This window comes from Labeo rohita, chromosome 19, assembly GCF_022985175.1.
Source record: "Labeo rohita strain BAU-BD-2019 chromosome 19, IGBB_LRoh.1.0, whole genome shotgun sequence".
In the NCBI taxonomy this organism is placed as follows: Eukaryota; Metazoa; Chordata; class Actinopteri; order Cypriniformes; family Cyprinidae; genus Labeo; species Labeo rohita.
This window is the reverse complement of record NC_066887.1, coordinates 39,604,390-39,625,770: the sequence shown is the minus strand read 5'-3', so window position 1 is coordinate 39,625,770 and position 21,381 is coordinate 39,604,390. Positions and strand designations below refer to the sequence as shown.

The window sequence follows — 21,381 nt, the reverse complement described above, 5'->3', positions numbered from 1 at the left end:
TTTTGAGTGCTGTTTGTTTAACACAGACACATGTGATTGTATTTCAGGAGCCGAAACACACACTCTCACACACACACACACACACACGCACACACATACACACACACACGCACACACAGCCTTTCTGCTGGTAACCATGACAATAATTACAGATCGCTGTAGCTGTGTGTTAAGCGATGGCTCGGGGGAGCGAAAGCACTTTGGCCGACCATCTTTCTCTCTCTCTCTTTATTTTTCCTTTTGCTTTAAACTCGTTCTTATTTAATATGGAGGACGGCCATCCACAGATTGAAGGCTTGTGTTGTCATGGAAACTGTAAGTCGTTGTGCCACCAGCCAACTCTCCCCCCCCTCGTGCGCCCGTTGGATTGTTCCGTGCTGCGTTGTGTAGAGCGGCTGCGGACCGAACCATCGCGAGCGGAGTTCTGAGTGGGTGTGTGACCCGAGTTCGGGCTCGTCTCTGGTGTGCGTGTGTGTTATTCACAGTTTTGATAGGTTCTGTTCTAAATGTAAAAACTTGATGAAATCCTTCATTACTGATTCAAAAGATTTGCTGACGTGTATAATGTGAAGCATTTGCAGAATGGGTCTTGACAGCATCACGTTAAGAGTAAGTTATCTTGTGTGTTTTAAGAATAAAATTAACTTTATTTCTCAGATTCGCTTAAAATACAGCAGTACAACCATTGGAATGAAGCTACTAACTAATCACTAATATAGGGTGACCAGACATCCCAGTTTTCCGGGGGAGTCCTGGTTTTTGGTGTCCTGTCCCCGTTTTACAGCACGTTCAAAACAACCCACAAATATATTGACGGCGCGACGTGACAGAATCACTGAAATAGCACAGCCATTCAGAAGTGCACTGCACTCCCAACGAAATGGTTGTTTATAGCCTAATTCATAAATATTAAACCTTTTTAACATTTTTAACATCACATTGCTTCTAGTTAGGACACAGTGTTACACTCGCACAATGACATTTGCAAAAAGCACATACTTTGTGGTCAAAATTAGCCTAAAATGCAAAATAATAAGCCTAATTAGGGATGGAAGAGATACATTTACAAAAGCATAAACATGAAGTGTAAAAAGTTGTTCTGTACTCACAGCTGTGAAATTTTTTTAAATACAGTTTGGAAATAACATATTCGTTAAATACAGTCTTATTTATCATATGTTCCCCTATTTGTTTTATTTTTAATGTTTTTCTAAAGCAATAATTTTGTTATACTACTGTTTTGTTATGTATGCATTTGCAATAGCTACTATTTACTATTGTATTAAGTTTGATCGTTTATGACACTAATATATGTAAACCACAACAATTAAACAACAAAAACATCTTCTGTTCTGACAAACAGATCATTTTGCTTGATCAATTTACAATATAATTGATCTCTTCCAGCGCGGGAATCGAACCGTGGTCGTTCTGTAAGAAGCGCGCCACTCCCACCGCTCATCCTGACGGACGGTTAAATCTGACAGTTGCTGACGTTTAATTTTTTAATGGTTTTTAACGGTTGCACATTAAAGACGTTTCAATTTAAACACTTAGCGACCGTTACTAGCGCGTGTAGAGGTAGTAGCAGCAGATCACATTTGTCAAAATGTGAAATACAGTTTAAAAAAAACATATTTGTTAAACAGTTTTATTTATAATATGTTCCCATATGTATTGTTTTATTTTTAATGTTTATCTAAAGCCATAATTTTGTTATAATACTACTGTTTAGATATGTTTGCTATTTGCAATAGTTACTATTTATTGTTGCATCAAGTTATATAATAATATGGAACCCATAACAATTAAATAAAAACATATTGTCCCCGTTTTTTAATTGGGAGATAATGGCATATGTAATTTCAGTGATATTTTGACCACTGAACTAAGAAAATGTCCCCGGGTTTCATTTCATAAATCTGGTCACCTTACAGTAATATCTTCTGACAAACAGATCATTTTGCTTGGTCAGTTTACAATATAATTGATCTCTTCCAGCGCGGGAATCGAACCCGAGTCGTTCTGTAAAAAGCGCGCCACTCCCACCGCTCATCCTGACAGACGGTTAAATCTGACAGTTGCTGAAGTTTAAATGTTTGACTTGACGGTTGCACGTTAAAGACGTTTCAGTTTAAACACTGAGCGACCGTTATTAGCGCGTGTAGAGGTATTAGCAGCAGATCACATTTGTGAAATACAGTTTGAAAAAAACATATTTGTTAAACACAGTTTTATTTATAATATGTTCCCATATGTATAGTTTTATTTTTAATGTTTATCTAAAACCATCATTTTGTTATAATACTACTGTCTAAATATGTTTGCTATTTGCAATAGTTACTATTTATTGTTGCATCAAGTTTGATCAATTATGACATTATTATATGGAACCCATAACAATTAAATAAAAACATATTGTGCCCGTTTTTTAATTGGGAGATAATGGTGATTTCAGTGATATTTTGACCACTGAACTAGGAAATGTCCCCGGTTTTCATTTCAGAAATCTGGTCATCTTACACTTATATCTTCTGACAAACAGATCATTTTGCTTGATCAATTTACAATATAATTGATCTCTTCCAGCGCGGGAATCGAACCCGGGTCGTTCTGTAAGAAGCGCGCCACTCCCACCGCTCATCCTGACAGACGGTTAAATCTGACAGTTGCTGAAGTTTAAATGTTTAACGTGACGGTTGCACGTTAAAGACGTTTCAATTTAAACACCGAGCGACCGTTATTAGAGGTAGTAGCAGATCTCTGCTTCAGTCTGTCAGACGCGCGCTGTAGGGCTGCATGATTTTTTTTTTTTTTTTCTGTCAGTGTGAGATGAAGATGAAGATGAGGAGGATGATGCGCGCGCGGTCCGCCCACGCAGGATCATTCCTGGCTCGCGTCTAACCGTCGCGCTTAATATCACATTTATTTTTCGACGGTGACGATGAAGACGATGGTGCGGGAGTAACGGGATGAAGATCGCGAGTGATCGCTCGCACATCGGCGATATGACAAACCCGCCGCGCGAGCGCCAGCCGCATTCACCGCGGAGCGAACGATGAGCGCCGGCGGGAATCTGCGCGTTACCCTGGAAACGGCAGCGGAGCGCCGGAGACTCGAGCGAGCGCGGGCCGAGCGGAGTGCAGCGACAGCCGGACTGAAGACAGAGGAGCAGCCGCCGCAGGACGCGGAGCGCAGCCGGAGTCGCACAGCTGCGGTCTGACCGGAGAGAACCGTGCGCTCGTTACGCGTCAGATATCGATGAACGAGGGCGGAATTTCGCCGTTTGTGATGAAGACGGTGATGAAGAGCACCTCACATGTCCACAGCAAACTTGACTGCATCACTGGCTCGTGTGAGGACAGAGTTGGACAGTGATTCTCCCGCGTGACAGAACTGATCTGAGGACAGTGAGAATGACCGATGACGGAGGGACGCTCTGCCTCTGAACATTTCAATGATAGTTACTGGACCGGACAGACAGACAGAGAGACAGACGGACGGAGAGACGCGCTGAGGCCCGACGCCTCCGGTCTCTCTTCTCCGGTAAGTCAGAACTCGCAAACTACACTCCGCTGTGCAGTTCAAGGACTAATGCGCTGGAAGTGGATCTTTAGTGCAGCTCATAATGGTGTAACATCTCCTTTCCGTGATTATAGACAGGTGTATGTGCTCATGTACAGTAGTGTGTTATCATTGCAGTGCTCCTGATTAACTGTAAATTGTTGTGTGTCCCACCCCACTGCACTCACTGCTGCCCCCTACAGACCGGCTCAACACACACCTCCACCTCACATGATCTCACACTGTGTGTGTGTGTGTGTGTTTACAGTAGTGCACTAGAATACCACTTACTGTTCCTGGCATATGCTGTTGCTGCACTGTATGTCTTGCACACTTGGACTTTGAGTATGCACTATGCATATAGTGCACACTGCAAGAAATGCTGTATGCCACAATGCAGTGGGCTGCACTTGAACCGACATTTCTACTGGAAGCATAATGATGTGATTTTAACTTCTTGCTTGACTTATTATTAAATCATACTGACAAAATTTAAAAAATTTTTTCACAAAAACTGCGTTCAGTTGTGATGTCTGTGAAGACAATGCAACAAAAGCAACAATGTAGCAGTGAAATACTGATCTGTGCATACTGTTTTTTTTTAAATAATCAGAAATGTTTAGACGGAACACATACTGTATACATACGCTTATAAAAATAGTATGATCTTTAGAAAGGGCATACATGGTATGCACACTGTATACTGTTTCACATACTATGTTAATAAAATAGTATGCAGTATTTCATACTATATACTATATTCACAGATGTTTAGATGGTGTGCACACTGCATACTGTTGCATATATTATTTTTTTAGAATGGCATACAGTATGTTGTCTATTCAAAAATATTTAGATAGTGTGCATACTGTTTTACGTCGTATTTTATTAAAATAGTATAGTCAGTATAGTCAGACATATTTGGATGATATGCATACTGCATAGTGTTTTACATGCTGTTTTATAAAAATAGTATGCTGTGTACCATGCGTTTAGATGCTATGCATATTGCATACTTTATTATATACTATTTTATAAAAATGGTGTGCAGTAAATCATGGTATATTCAAAAATATTTAGATGGTATGCATACTGCATACTGTTTTATGTATTATTTTGTGAAAGTACACAGCATATAAAGTATATTTAGAGAGATGTAGATTGTATGCACAATGCATACTATGTCATGTACTATTTAATATAAATAGTATGCATACCGTTTTACATAGTATTTTATTAAAATAGTATGCTTTACATCGAGTATAGTCAGAAATATTTGGATAGTATGCATATTGTGTAGTGTGTTACATACTGTTTTAGAAAAATAGTATGCACTGTAACATGCATATTTAGAAATATTTAGATGTAATGCATATTGCATACTGTTTCATAGATTTTTATAAAATGGTATGCAGTATATTGTTTATTTAGAAATATTTAGATAGTATGCATATTATTTATATAGTATTTTATTAAAATAGTATACTATAATGTGTAGTCAAAAATATTTGGATGGTATGCATACTGCATAGTGTTTTGTATACTATTTTATAAAAAAAATGCAGTGTATCCTGCATATGTAGAAAAATTTCAAAGCTATGCATATTGCATACTCTTTCATATACTATTTTATAAAATGGTATGCAGTATATTAGGGTATGTTCAAAAAGATTTAGATGGTACTTCTGCACACTGTTTCACATATTATTTTATTAAAGTACACAGTATATTTAGAAAGTTGTAGATGGTATGCACACTGCATACTGTTTCACATTCTTTTTTATAAAAATAGTATACAGTATATTATGTATCTTTAGGTCTAGATGGTATGAACACTGCATACTGAACACTGCATTTTAATTAAATAGTATGCAGTATATAATGTATATTCAGAAATATTTAGATAGTATCCATACTGCATACTGTTGCATATGTTATTTTCTTTTTTAAATGGTACGCAGTATATCGTATATTCAGAAGTATTTAGATGGCGTGAGTGCAGTTTTACATACAGTTTTATAGAAATAGTGTGCAGTATATTGTGTATGTTCAGAATTATTTAAATGGTATGGATACTGTTGTACATAGTTTTTTTTTTTAAAAATAGTATACAGTGTACCATGCATACTTAGTGCTATGCATAGTGCATACTCTTTCATGTGCTATTTTATAAAAATGGTATGCAGTATATTACGGTATATTCAAAAATATTTAGATGGTATGCACACTGCATACTGTTTCACATACTTGTTTATAAAATTAGTAGGCACTGTACTGTATATATTCTGATGGATAGTTGGTATACATACTGCGTACTATTTCATATATAATTTTTTAAAATGGTACACAGTATATCATATATTCAGAAATATTTAGATAGCATGCATAACGTTTTACATAGTATTTTATTAAAGTAGTATGCTTTACATCATGTATAGAAAAATTTGGATGGAATGCATACTGCGTACTGTTAGTAGTATACAGTGTACCATGCATATTTAGATGCTATGCGTATTGCATACTCTTTCATATACTATTTTGTAAAAATGGTACACAGCATATCATGGTATTTTCAAAAATACTTAGATGGTATGCACATTGCATACTGTTTCATGTGTTATTTTATAAAAGTACACAGGATATCAAATATATTTAGAAAGATGCAGACGGTATGCACACTGCATAGTGTTTCACATACTCGTTTATAAAAACTGTAGGTACTATACTGTATATATTCAGACTGATAGTTGGTATGCATACTGCATACTTTATTTCCTAGTCTTTAATTCCCAGCATAGCTGCTGTAGCTCGTGGATCTCTGCCGAAAACACTTTTCCATCGGCCCACACAGAATCTGCACTTTTTTTTGACATTTTGTTCTGTGGGTTAAATATGGTGGAATGTGTTAAACATTCGTATGATTAATAAAAGCACTGTAATCTCTAACATACATTGAATTAAACTGGATGGCCACGTTCGGGAATTGTGAGCTGTGTTTGCTGTGCACGGTTGCCAGGTTGTTGCTATGCAGTTGCCAGGGTGTTCCAGTCTCAGTGATATTATGGTCTGTAATATTCTGCTCACGTGTTTTCTGTACACCTGATAGACTGACTTCCAGTCTTTGTGTATGGGCGACAGGCTCCTGTGGGATTGAGCGGCGAGAGCGTCAGAAAGTTGAGGAACGAGTGGCAGTGGCTGTAGAGTGAATCCATTGTGCTGTGGCATTGTGCTGGATTTACCGTGGTGTTTTTAGTGCTGGTTTGGTTCTGTCGCTGTAGATCTCTGGAGTTTTGCTGATATTGAGTGGATTTCTCTACTGGAAACACTTTTATTACATTCCAGCGCTGCAATAATGCTCTGATCTCTCTCTCACACACACGCACTCCTCATGTTCTGCAGTGTTGTGGTTGAAATGCTGGTGTAGGGTGACTGCAGCTGGTTGGGTTATTGATCAGGTGTGTTTTACTCTAGTGAGGTGAGCTCAGTCGTGTCTGATATCTGGTATCTGAGCTGGTGTATCAGTCACGGCTGAAAACAATCAGTGCATTAGTGTGGGTGTGCAATACATCAGCATTAGACAGGATTTGTTTATTTATATATGATGCATTAAAGTGAGTTTGTGCTGTGCACAAATAAAGTGCAAACTTATGTAATATATAAAGCAAAAATATAATGCAAAGAATTACATTTACTGCAAAGTATATCATGCATTACAGGTCTCTACACTTACTTTGCTTTTTAGGAGCTCTGAAAATGTAGGAGCACGGTCAAAATTTTAGGAGCGCCTTCTAATCAATAATCAAAAAACCTTAAAGTGATTTACAGGGGAATTTTGTTTTTATCTTTGCAGTGTCATTTTTCTAACTTATTAAAGGTATGTCATCTTTTATGTCCAGTTTTTTCAAAATTATATTTTATAAGCTTTTTAAAATTTCTAATTAAAACAGCAGAATAAGAATAAGTTACCGATCAAATGAAATCGGTATTAGCAAAATTAATTTGCACTACAAAGGTGCACAGAAGAACACAAAAGGTGTATTTTCACCTGTTTAATGAGGCTCAGAGGCGGCATGAGTGCAATCATAAACTCATGTTGAAATTAATGTTTTAAATATAAAATTTTGAATATAGAAATATGAAATGATTTAAATAACTGAAAGATACTTTAAAAATGAAAATAAAACTGCCAGTGGGTGGCGGCAACTCACTGATTTAATTACTGAATCATTCATTCATTTGATTTGTTTGAACAGCTGATGCATTCAGGAATAAATAAAAGTGACTCTTGAATCATTGAATCATTGACTCACTAGATTCGTTTAAAAACGCACGTTCATTCATAAACAAAACAGCCGATGAAATATAGTCAGACAATGTAAGTCACTTAATATTAACTTTGTTTAACTGTTGTATTAAATCAATATCTCATTTACAAACTCCCTTAAAATCATTAAAAGCTGACACTCATCCCTGCATTAAATGTAATGCTTGTAGTGCCAAAATATATAATGCATAAAAAAGCAAATAATACACTGCAAAGCTTATAATGCATTCAACTGAATCCCTATAGTGGAACAGTATATTATATATATGGCAAAACTACAATGCAAAGAATTAATTTTGCGCAAGGTATATAATACATCATGCAAAATTATAATTCAAAAGCGTTTAACTGAATTTTTATAGTGCAAAAAAATTTGGGAAACACTTGTTCAGGCTGTTAAAAGCAGCATATGATCAATGAGTGTATGTTCTGGATCATTTCACAGACAGTGGTGTTGATGGGCAAACGTACAGTAAAGGCAGATGTGAAACAGCTGATCAGTTTATGTTTCGGTCGAGTCTGTCGCATTGATTTGATGAAGAGATGAATGCGATGTGATCTCCTCCAGCTGAGATCCACACCGACGACTGATATATTATTCATACATGCTCTTTACTGACTCCAGATCAGCCGTCGGCTTAAAGTGATAGTTCACCAAAAGAAACACCCTGTCCTTATTTCATCTCGTGCCAAAAAACAACAAAAAGCTGCAAAACAGTCAGAGTAACTCCTGGTGTATTCTGTGTCTCCTGAAGATGTTTGTGTGAAATGTAGGTGATTATTCACTCGACTTAAATATCAAAAGTCATTCATTCTCTAGAGTCTCGTAAACAAACACCATGATGCAAAACGTTCAGATTTCATGTTGGAGCTTCAGTGAAAGGAAAGATTTTACTGTAAGCGGTTTCACTTAAACTTACTTTAGTGTTGGGTTTGATTTCCAGGGTATTCATGATGTTATAACTCGAATAGCTTGAATGCAGTGTAAGTCATTCTGGATAAAAGTGTCTGACAGATGCATAAATATAAATGTTAGAAGAACACTTAATAAAGCACACAATTAGTATTATCAACTAAAACTGCTAGAAACTCTCAAAACCTTTCTGTCTAATGCGTTATGAGGATATTCATAGAAACAATTTTATTTTTGTCCAGTATTTGTGTTACTTATACTGCTATTATAGTTCTTATTCATTTTATGAATAACCGTTTATTTGTCGTATTGTTACTTTTATTTATTTTTTAATATTATATATTAAATAATGTATTTTTTTTTTTCAGTTTTAGTTAAGTTTTATTTCTATTTTCTAGTTTATTTCCAATAAATGTAGTGCTTCAACTGCAGCTTATCTCAGTTAGTTGCCAATGCAGTGTATTTCTAATTTACGTTTACTTTAGGTTTTTAATTTAATATTTGTATTTTATTGTAGCTTTATTTCATTTATAATAAAAGTTTTAATGCATTTTGTTTTTGTTCAGTTTTAGTTAATTTTTATTTTTAGTCAGTTTGATTCAACTTTTGCTAGTAGACGATGCAATGCTTCTGATGTTCATTTACGTTTATTTCAATTGAAACAAATTATTTTATTCGTTTTAGCTCAATTTTAGGTTAGTTATTTCCATTTTCCAGTTTATTTCCAGTAATTTTAGCACTTTAAGTTAGTAACCAAGGCAACATTTACATTTGTACTATAGAGGCTTTTGAAATCCATTTGACTTTTTTCCCAAATTTCATTTGATTTTTTTGATTTTTATTTTTTTTCTGTTTACATTTTTCTGGACCCCTTTTTAATGGTTAAATTAAATTTTATTAATCAAAAAGCTTGTCTAATTAATTAAAATCAAGAAACTTATACAATTCACATCAATTTATTAAAGGTTTATGTATTTATTTTATTTAAATGTTTAACAAAAACGACATGTTTAGGACCCTATGAAACGTTTTACTTTTTCGCAGTATGTTTTATTGTTACCAAATTCTGTGTTGTAGCATGTCTAATTATTTAAATGCATAAAAACAACTTAATTATTCAAATTTATTCTTAAAATTGCCTTATGAATTCCCCTTTGTAATTCTGTGTTGTGTGTTCACATTTTTCTGGTTATCAAATGAAGGCATAAAACATTAATTTAATTTATCTTTTAATTACTGAAAATGAAACAAACTGTTTTTTTGGCAAACGAAGGTGAGTTAATGTTACAATTAAATCTGGAAGAAATGTTGTGTAATTATTCCTTAAAAAATAAAGTTTTAATAATTTTACATTCTACTGAACAATAGTCATATATTTCTCAGAACTTTTATTTTGACAGGTTACCTTTAAATTTGACTGTAGTTTTACTCAAAATACTCAGAGCAGTTCTGGAGATGTTGTTGTATTTATGTCCCCATTCATATTTAAATATTCTTTTTGCAACTTAATATTTACTAGTCCATATTGTGATTTGATTTAAGTGTAATGACCTACTTTTGATTAATTCATTCAAAGTTTGAAAAATTCCGTGACATTCCGTGTTACACAGTAAATTCTGTTTTTATAACTGGATTCCATGATTCCATCCGTGTTTTATTGGGCCCCTAGTAGTGTTGCATGATATACCGGTACTTAAAAAGTATCGCAGTACCCTCCTTTTAAAAACGGTACGATTCTGCATTTTACTAGTACCGGTACTTCAAGAATGTGTTTTAATAAGAGCCGTATTTCTGCGTGTCTGTGTTAGTGAATGACGCAGACACACAGTTTTGTTCACTACACACAAACGCTGACGCTCGCGGTGTTTTCAGCCTCTGCCGCTTCAATATATGAGAACATGAACACATGAACATCATCTCTAGAACTGATCTGAGACTCACTTCATCAGCATTTTAAACTATCGTCATATAATGAAGATCCCACAGGTTTGCACAGCAACCCGTCAAAATAAAAGTTCGGTTTAACTTGACAGTCTGAAATATATTAATATAGTACTACTACTAATAATAAATATTATTAAAACAATGTTTAAGGAATATTTACTAGAAAAAAATATTAACCAGAATTTATTTACCAGAAAATTGTAAATACACAACCCGGTGTTTCTGAAAAAAAAGAAAAAAGACATAAATAGCCTATAATAAATTAGTTCTTTATCAAATCTAATTCATTAGACATGCTTTTGATTATTAAAATGTAATGAAACGATTAAAATAGAACCAGAAAATTAATGAAAACAAAAATTCACAAACAAAACTGAATTTGAGAAAAATAATAAAATGTATTTCTAGGGCCTTAAAAACATGTCATTTTTTTTCAACTTTTAATAAATTGCTGTTAAATTCTGCAAGTTTCATGATTTCAATTAATTAGACATGCTTTTTGAAAAAAAAAAAATATATATATATATATATATATATTTTTTTATTTATTTATTTATTTATTTATTTATTTATTTTTTTAAATGTAACTGTTAAAATAGAGTCTAGAAAAATTAAAATGGAATTTAGGAAAAAATAAAACATTTCATAGGGCCCTCTTTTAATTCATTTGTGTCTTTGTTTTATTGTAGTTGTCCTTTAGTTTGTTTCTTGCTTCTAGGTTCTTGTTATTAATAACAAAGATAAAATAACAAAAAATGACTGTGTCATGATATAAATTGTTGTTGTGAAATAAAATGACTGTATCATGACATAAGATTTGTCTTTATCCTTTAAGCAAACTTACCAATATAGCAAAGATCTCTACACACCTGTAGACTCGGTAGTTGTTCACCATAATCCTGTGTAGTGGCGCTGCCATGTGATTATTATTTTATTTATTTATTTTTTAAAGGTGGGTTGAAATGCTTTGTTTTAATAGGTAAAATAACTATCATCTCCGTTCGGATCATCTATTATTCAGTTACTTTTCCTGTTTTTTCATAGTATCGGTTCGGTAGTATCGTGATGTTTTAGTCAGGTTCAGATGCTTGTTTTGAATAGTTTTAGTCAGCAGTGCAAACCCTGCATAGCAACAGTAGATGTGGGTGAGTAAATAATGGCAGATATGCAATGAGTGTTAATGAAGCTGTTGTTGCTGCTGTTTGTGAGCTGAGGCACATATATATGATGATGATGATGATGATGATGATGATGGACGGAGGCTCATGTTCTGTGTTTTCTCTCCGGTGAGATGCTGCTGCTCGAATGCGCCCACACAGAGACCCTTCCTCAAGCGTGTGTGTGTGTGTGTGTGATACATGTATCAGCGATGCTCTCAGCGATTCCCACCCACACACACACACACACACACACACACACACACACACACACACACACTCTTCAGCCTGACATTGCATTAACATCCAGAATGGCGTTGGGCGTGCGTGGGTGTGTTTGTGTGTGTGTTTCGTGGCGACCCGATCGCACCCGGGCGAATTGAAAGTGTAATTTACAATCGGAGCGGCTCGGCGGTTTTATGACTAATTAAAGTCTTTCTGCGCTTGTATGCATGAAGCTTGTGTGTTCTGCGCGCGCTGAGCTCCGTGTGTCTTTTTTGCTTAAACGGAGGCAGTTTCCATGACGACCAAACAAAGACCTCGAATTCAGAACAAAACTTCAAGAAACAGAAGGACAAAACGAGAGCGAGAGGAAACTTTACGTCAGAAAACGCCACTACTAAAAGTTGAACGCCGATTCCTCTTCGTATGTGTGATCCAGAAGTGACCCGTTTTCACTCAGTTTGTTTTCAGTAAAGAAGGAGCAGCTTCATGGCAACTGCTTGGCAACACCCTGGCAACGACCCAGAACACCCTAGCAACAGAAAGTCACTTGCAGAAACGCATCCAGATTTTCAGTCCTAATTAATCTCATCCGCACTCATGATGCTGTTATTTTTGAAAGTATAAGCTCATTATGCTTTTTATGACTCATAATGCAGGCATAATAATGGAATTTACTGTATAACACAGAACGTCATGGAATTTGGCTAATTTTGGATGAATAAATCAAAAGTAGGGCTGTACACGCAAATCAAATTACGTTTGTGAACATTAAAATGCAAAAGACTGCTTTTGAAATATGACGTCTGTGTGTTTGCAGGCGTTTGTTTCACAATGTAATTTGATAAAACTGTCATGAGATGCTCACAAAAACTCAGTCTTTACAACAGCCTTTTACAACAACGAAATTATAACACAGATATATTACTATTGTACATTTGAATGTACTTCTAAAAATAATTACATATATTTGTAAATTATTAATAATTATTATTTGAAATATATTACTATTGTACATTAGAATGTACTTCTAAAAATAATTTTAAAAATTGTAAATTATTAATAATTATTATTTGAAGTATATTACTGTTGTACATTAGAATGTACTTCTGAAAAAATATATATATTTTTAATTGTTAATAATTATTATTTGAAATATATTACTATTGTACATTAGAATGTACTACTGAAAATAATTTAAAATGATTAATAATTAGTATTTGAAATATTTTACTATTGTACTTTAGAATGTACCCATTAAAATAATTTTTAATTATTTAACAAATAATAATTATTATTTGAACTATATTACTATTGTACATTAGAATGTACTTCTGAAAATGATTAAAATAATATTTATATTTCAATATTTTTTTAAAAACATTACTGTTGTACATTAAATGTACTTCTGAAAATAATTAAAACATATTTTAAAATTATTAATAATTATTATTTTAAATATTTTACTATTGTATATTAGAATGTACTTCTGAAAATAATTTACAATTATTTTAAATGTATTAATAATTATTATTTGAAATGTATAACTATTGTACATTAAAATGTACTTCTGAAAATAATTTAAAATAATTTTTAAAAATCTTAATGATTATTATTTTTTCTTCAATGTTAATTTTTCACAGTAAACCTCAATCGTGCAGCACTTTGCTTGCCAAAAAAATCTGATCTGTAATCATTTGATTCCATTTTATCATCAAACAATTTATTAAAACATTAAAAATAAAACATTTATAAGGCCGTATTATTGCAAAAATGAAAAAAAAAAAAATAAATAAATAAATTGTAAAATTGTTTAGATAAGCTTTTGGATTTAAAACTGAACCCAGAAAAATTTGACATGCAAACTAAAAATTATTTTAAAAAATATTAATTAGTATTATTTTTGTTCAAATTGTTGTTGTTACAGTAAAAAAAATTTTTTTAATTGATTGCATTTTAAAAAATTACTTTTGTATAGTAGATTATGCTTCTCAATTTAATAATATTAAAAAAAAACTATTTGTAACATTATAAAACATTATTTTTCAAAGAATATACTACTATAAAATATTCTACTATATATTATAAATTAATACTATAAAAATGAACTAAAAAAATAAAAGTCATTGTTAAAATTTCATTTGATTACATTTGAAAAAAATTTGATTACCAGTATTTTTGATAGTAAATATGTATTAAATACTAAATCCATTAAAACTTTAAAAATAAAACATTTTATAGGGCAGTTTTACTTGAAATATTATGAAATTGTTCAATTGATTAGACATGCTTCTGATTATTAAAATGTAATTAATCCATCAAAACGGAATCCAGAAAAATGAAAATGGAAAACATGGAATTAAAAATAGAAGAAATAAAGCAGATTTAGAGCGCTGCGTATGTGGTTTTGTGAGTGTCAGAAGCTCGTGGAAGCCTCATATTCCTGGATTACTGACTGTGATCGTCTTATGAGATGTTTCAAACGATCTCCGTGTTTTCTTGCAGTCTTGATGAAACATCTGCGGTGATTTCATGTTTGTGTTATATTTTTAGTGTCATTGTGTAATTGATGCAGGCTGGAATCAGATCAGACGCTGATGATTAACGCTCGTGTTTATAGATCGCACGGCAGCGCGCGGCTGATATTCCCAAAACTATTCCTGCTCGCGCAAATCTCATAATCCTGTAAAAACCCCGTCAGCCGTCATAACCCGGCCCGGAGAGGAGAAGAGACCTGTCATAAACTCATAACGGATTATTAAGACTGTAAAGCACACGGACGTCACTTCGCTGTCAGACTGTTGTCCTGATTCAGCAGCGGCAAAAAAAACATGAACGGCAGCTGTGTGCTTCACTCGTTTACCTCAGGGTCAGTTAACGGTGTCATTTCTGAGACTTTAAAGGAAGTGTTCTCCAAAAAATTAGCTGAAAATGTGCTCACCTTCAGATCATCTGAGATGTAGAGTTTGTTCATCAGATTTGTAGAAATGTGTCATTCCATTACTGGATCCTCTGCAGTGAATGGGTGCCGTCAGAATGAGAGTCTAAACAGCTGATAAAAACATCACAATAATCCACAAGTAATCAGCTTTTGTCTTCTCAAGATGTGAACTGATGGACTGGAGTGGTGTGGATTACTTGTGGATTATTGTGATGTTTTTATTAGGTGTTTGGACTCTCATTCTGACGGCACCCATTCACATCCATTGGTGAGACAGTAATGGAATCACACATTTCTACAAATCTGATGAACAAACTAACTCATCCTAATCTTGTGTCACTAATGATCTGCAAAGATGACATTTTATAGTAAAAGAAATGTCATTTCATCACTGTCTCACCAATGGATGTGAATGGGTGCCGTCAGAATGAGAGTCCAAACAGCTGATAAAAACATCACAATAATCCACAAGTAATCAGCTTTTGTCTTCTCAAGATGTGAACTGATGGACTGGAGTGGTGTGGATTACTTGTGGATTATTGTGATGTTTTTAATCAGCTGTTTGGACTCTCATTCTGACGGCACCCATTCACATCCATTGGTGAGACAGTAATGGAATGACACATTTCTTTTGCTATGAAATATCATCTTTTCAGATCATTAGTGATACAAGATTAGGATGAGTTTGTTTATCAGATTTGTACAAATGTGTCATTCCATCACTGTCTCACCAATGGATGTGAATGGGTGCCGTCAGAATGAGAGTCCAAACAACAGATAAAATCATCACAATAATCCACAAGTAATCCACACCACTCCAGTCCATCAGTTCACATCTTGAGAAGACAAAAGGCAATGTTTACAGCTGTTTTGGCTTGTAAACGGTGTTTGATCTGTGCAGATTTCTCTCCTGATTCAGACCAAACCACTTTTTTTACTGGAGGAAGCGTTATTATGGATTATGGACTTGGATTTTAATTTAAAATGTTTGGGGTTTTTTTTCGTTTAAATCAGATCACTTGTGGATTATTGTGATGTTTTTTTATCAGCTGTTTGGACTCTCATTCTGACGGCACCCATTCACATCCATTGGTGACAATGACACATTTCTACAAATCCGATGAACAAACTAACTCATTCTAATCTTGTATCACTAATGATCTGAATAGATGATATTTCATAGCAAAAGAAATGTGTAATTCCATCACTGTCTCACCAATGGATGTGAATGGGTGCCGTCAGAATGAGAGTCCAAAAAGCTGATTAATAACATCACAATAATCCACAAGTAATCCACAACACTCCAGTCCATCAGTTCACATCTTGAGAAGACAAAAGGCAACGTTTAGAGCTGTTTTGTAAACGGTGTTTGATCTGTGCAGATTTCTCTCCTGATTCAGACCAGACCACTTTTTTACTGGTGGAAGCGTTATTATGGATTATGGACTCGGATTTTATGGACTTGTTTAAATTTGATTACTTGTGGATTATTGTGATGTTTTTATCAGCTGTTTGGACTCTCATTCTGACGGCACCCATTCAATGCAGAGGATCCATTGGTGAGATTTCTACGAATCTGATGAACAAGCTCATCTACATCTCAGATGATCTGAAGATGAGCACATTTTAAGCAGATTTTCATTTTTGACTGTACTAATCCTTTAAACAAAAACAAAAAAATAGCTAGTCAGAAAGGCTGCTTTTGGTGGTTGAAAGGTTTTTTTTTTTTTTTTAACTGGATCAAGTCTAAAGACTTACACTTTGATGTTTCATGTTTTATGACTAGTAGTAGTGATGATTTACACATAGGGCCCTATGAAATCTGTTTTATGTTTTCCCAAGTTCCGTTTTTTCTGTTTTAGTTTCTCTGGCTTTTCCTTTTTAATTTTTCTTTACTCATGGCTAAATTAAATAAAAATAACATGGCTAAATTAAATATTATTATTCAAAAAGCATGTTTAATTAATTAAAATCATGAAACTCAAACACAATTTCACATCAGTTTATTAAAAGTATAACAAAAATGACTTTAGGGCGCTATGAATTTGTTTTCTATTTTTTTCTCACCATATGTTTTATTGCTACCATATTTTTTGTTTTAGAATGTCTAATTATTTGAATGCATAAAACCAACTTAATTTATTAAACTTTATTCTTAAAATAGCCTTTTTTCCCCCTCAGAAATTCTGTTGTGTATTTAAATTTTTCTGGTTATCAAATGAAAGCATAAAACATTCATTTCATTTTCATTCATCACTGAAAATTAAACAAACTTTATTTTATTTAAAATTAAAACATGGAAGAAATATTGTGTGATTATTCCTTAAAAAATAATTTTTAATAATTGTAGTAGTAGTATGTATATTCTACTGAACAATAGTGATATATTTCTGGCACAATGTCTTCAAGTTAAACCAAACTTTTATTTTGACAGGTTGCTGTGAATACCTTTACATTTCTGTGTGTATATGATATGATGATAGTTTCTTTCAATAGAAGCAGTAAAATGCTCATAAAGTGACTCCCAGAGCATTCGCACCATTCATTCATGCAGAAATGCCGGATTCATATTTAAATAGTAATTTTGTGCTTAATATTCACATATACTAGTCCATATCGCAGTTTGATTGAAGTGTAATGAAGCTTTTGATTAATTCATTCAAAGTTGACAAATTCCATGACATTCTGTGATATAGAGTAAATTCAGTTTTTATGACTGGATTTCGTGATTCCATCTGCGTTTTCCGCATCACTGAAATCATAGGGCCTTACTTACACCCCTAATGATTGTTTTCTGACAGGTTTCCTAAAGCAGAGATGTCCAGTCCTGCTCCTGGAGATCCGGTGTCCAGCGTAGTTTAGCTCCAACCCCAATTAAACACACCTGAACCAGCTCATCAAGCTCTTACTAGGCAAACTAGAAACTTCCAGGCATGGACGTTGGAGCTAAACTCTGCGAGAGCCCTGTCCTAAACACTCCAGCACCAAGAGTTCAGATCTGACTGAGGAGCGACACACTCACAGCTATTTATAGCCCTAATCGAGCGGCGCTGAGAACATTTGCGTGTTGAGGTCAGGTGAAGTGGTGTGAGGGTCTGATCGCTTACAGGGCTGTTAAATGAGAGATGTGTGTTTGTGTTGAACATCTGACTGAAGAAAAAAACACATTTTTGAGGAGTAGAAGTAATTTTACGAAACTCTTGGACACAGAGGTGAATGTAAAACACGGCGCGGCTTTAAGATGTTACGCCGAGAGGAGTCATTAGTCACTTACGTCTCTGAGCTGAGCTTAAATGTTAAGATAAATATTTAAAACCCACGAAATGGGTAATAAAAGGCAAAAACGGCCTGAGAGTAGAAAGTGTCTGTTCTTATAAAAGACTCATGTTTATGAACAGCACACGTTGAAAATACAAATAATGCACTGTGTGCGTGTGATGACGGACGGAGAATACACACTAGAGCTGTAATCGGGCCTTAAAAGTTAGGCCCGACAGAATTCGGCCCGAGCCCGACAAGTATATTTTGATTGGCAGCTTTTTAAAAGCCCGAACCCGTTTACAGCCCGACATTATTCAAATATGCGGAAGCACACAGCTCTTTTGCCTTTTGTCAAGAATAAGTCATTTATACATGTTTTAACATAATTTATTAATGACTAACGTAGGCTATAGGCCACTTGGAAGTTGGAACAAAGAAATAAAATAAGTCCTCTGTAACATCGTAACATCTCAGCACTCTAAATAGGCGAACACTTAGCCTATAAACAGGCCAACGCGCCAATAAAAATGACTCTTTCTTAAATTAAATTAAGATAAGTTCTAAATTAAGATGGGTTTTGGCAATAACGAAACTGAGATAAAGGCTCCGAGGGATTTGCCACTTCTCTCCACAATCCGGCCTCAACGCGACGGTAGCAGCTGAAATGTAATAAGAGAATAATGCCAACATTAGCCTACATACTCTGTCTACATTATGCATTCAAGACCCAGTTAGTATTTAGTTATAATTAAAAAACCTTTACTCAACAAGATTAGGCTACATATTTTTATGGAGGAAAATTATTGAATCCACTGTAGTTTCAGCGCGGTCCTGCGCTCACTGATGGTGCGTCCAGCGGCACCGAACACCCTTTTACTGCTGCTGCGACTGTCCGGGATGCAGAGTACTGATCTGGCTAATTTTGCCAAAACGTAATCACCAGAGGCAAGCCTCCGTTTCACCTCTTCAGCATCCCTTTTCGCATCTTTCTCGCGCTAATCGAAACGCATCACATGACCGCTCATTTACCGCGCAAGCCGGAGCGCAAGCCCGATCCCGTGTAAAATGATATAAATTAAGCCCGAGCCCGACCGAACACGTCGGGTCCCGTCGGGTTTCATCGGGTTCGGGCAAAGATCTTCAGCTCTAATACACACACACGGGCTGTTTGTATTGGACTCATTAAATTGGCTTGAGAACACCAGCTTACTGTTACCATATATAAACTCCTTCTTCTTCTGAGGCTACATTTTAAAGTGTTTCTCCTCCTAGAGCTTTTAAGCCACAACCACCAAACTCGGCCCAGACCTTCAGACTGGTCTGACTCGGGTTGCTATATCAATTCTAACTGATCTGTCTTATGGTTTTTGTAAACCAGACTATCAAACCCACCACAAATCCCATAGACTTACATTGAGGGGGTGAAAACTGTTGTACAGTGAGTGTCGTGGCGTATTTAAAATGTTTATAGCAAAGCTTAACAACTTACCACTGAAAAAAAAAAACACTAACCAGCCTAAGCCGATGGGCTGCTTTGACTGGTCTCCCAGGCTGGTTTTAAAGTGGTTTAATATGGTTTCAGCCAATTTTTAGCTGGTCAGGCTGAGAGACTTGTTAAAAAACCAACCATGCTTAAACCAGCTATTTTCAGCTTAAACCTGCTAAGACTAGACAACCATTCTAGGCTGGGTTTAGCTGTTTTTTAGCTGAATTAACTGGTTTTAGCTGGTTTAAATGTGCTAATCACGCTAGCAAAATGCTAATTACATGCTAATTATGCTAGAAACATGCTAATAACTTGATAATCATGCTAACAACATGCTAATAACATGTTTATCATACTAGAAACAGGCTAATCTGGCAACACTAGTAATGCTAATCATGATAGCAACATGCTAATAACATGCTGATTATGCTATAAACATGCTAACAACATGCTAGTAACATGTAAATCATACTAGAAACAGGCTGGCAACATGTTAATCATGATAGAGATATGTTAACAAATTGCTAGTAACTTCCTACTGATGCTAAAACATGCTAATAACATGTTAAACATGCTAACAACATGCTAGTAACTTGTTAATCATGTTAGAAAACATGCTAGCAATATGCTAATCATATTAAAAACAAGCTAACATGTAATCATGCTAGAAACATGCTAGTAACATTCTAGTAACTTGTTAATCATGTTAGAAACATGTTAGCAACAGGCTAGCAACTTGCTTTTCATGCTAGAAACATGCTAACAACATGCCAATCATGTTAAAAACATGTTAGCAATATGCCAGTAACTTGTTAATCTTGTTTGAAATATGCTAGTAACTTGCTAATCATGCTAGAAACATGTTAATCATGTTAACATACTAACAACATGCTACCAAGTTTGAGTTTCAGTTCAGTTTTGTGTTGAAACTCAAATGGCAGAAAGTGACATTCTATTTGTTTTTTCAGTTGATTTTGCTGGTGTGAGGAAAGTTGAAGTAATGGTGCCAGTGCACACAAACACAAAACATATCAGTTCCAGGCGTCTAGCGTTGCTAACTTGACAACGCAGTTGGTATTTTATCAAAATAAAACACAGTAAACCAAACATCAGCGCCCGCCTCACTGTGTCCCCGTTAGAACGTGACTGAAGTACAAAGTCTATAATTTCCATTAGAAATAAGAGTTTAGCATATTATGCAACGCAATTATGGAATTATTATGTAATATTTGGATTTGTGCCGAATGACAGAGGTGGATACGAGAGCACAAAGCTCCATTTCACAGACAGTTAAGAGCACAAAGCTTTAAAGTAACGTTATACTCCTGTGTCAGTGAGAGACGCGATCAGAATCAGCACATGGTCACTGTCTAGTGGGCTTTGTGGTGGTGAATTGCCTGTATTCGTTGTAAGGCCTCATGCACCAAACCGAGATGCCCGTACCGTGACGGTTCGGTACGAATACATGTATTGTTACACCCCTGGTATATATCCATCATCTATCTATCTATCTATCTATCTATCTGTTTATCTATTTGACAGACTGTATTGCATTCAAAACATTTAAAG

At 34.8% G+C, this 21,381-nt stretch overlaps 1 protein-coding gene across 3 annotated transcripts in view; it reads left to right on the top strand.

Annotated features, from left to right (window-relative positions):
- The window catches only part of syngap1a (synaptic Ras GTPase activating protein 1a), an 82,248-nt gene that overhangs the window by 19,489 nt on the left and 41,378 nt on the right, over positions 1-21,381 (top strand). Inside the window, exon 1 of one of the 3 annotated variants that reach the window (XM_051137439.1) lies at positions 2,629-3,546. The exons of the other annotated variants lie outside the window; for them this stretch is intronic. The gene's annotated coding sequence lies outside the window, so the exon portion shown is untranslated. Of the gene's footprint in view, positions 1-2,628; positions 3,547-21,381 lie in introns of those variants that run through there. 3 annotated transcript variants of the gene reach the window in all.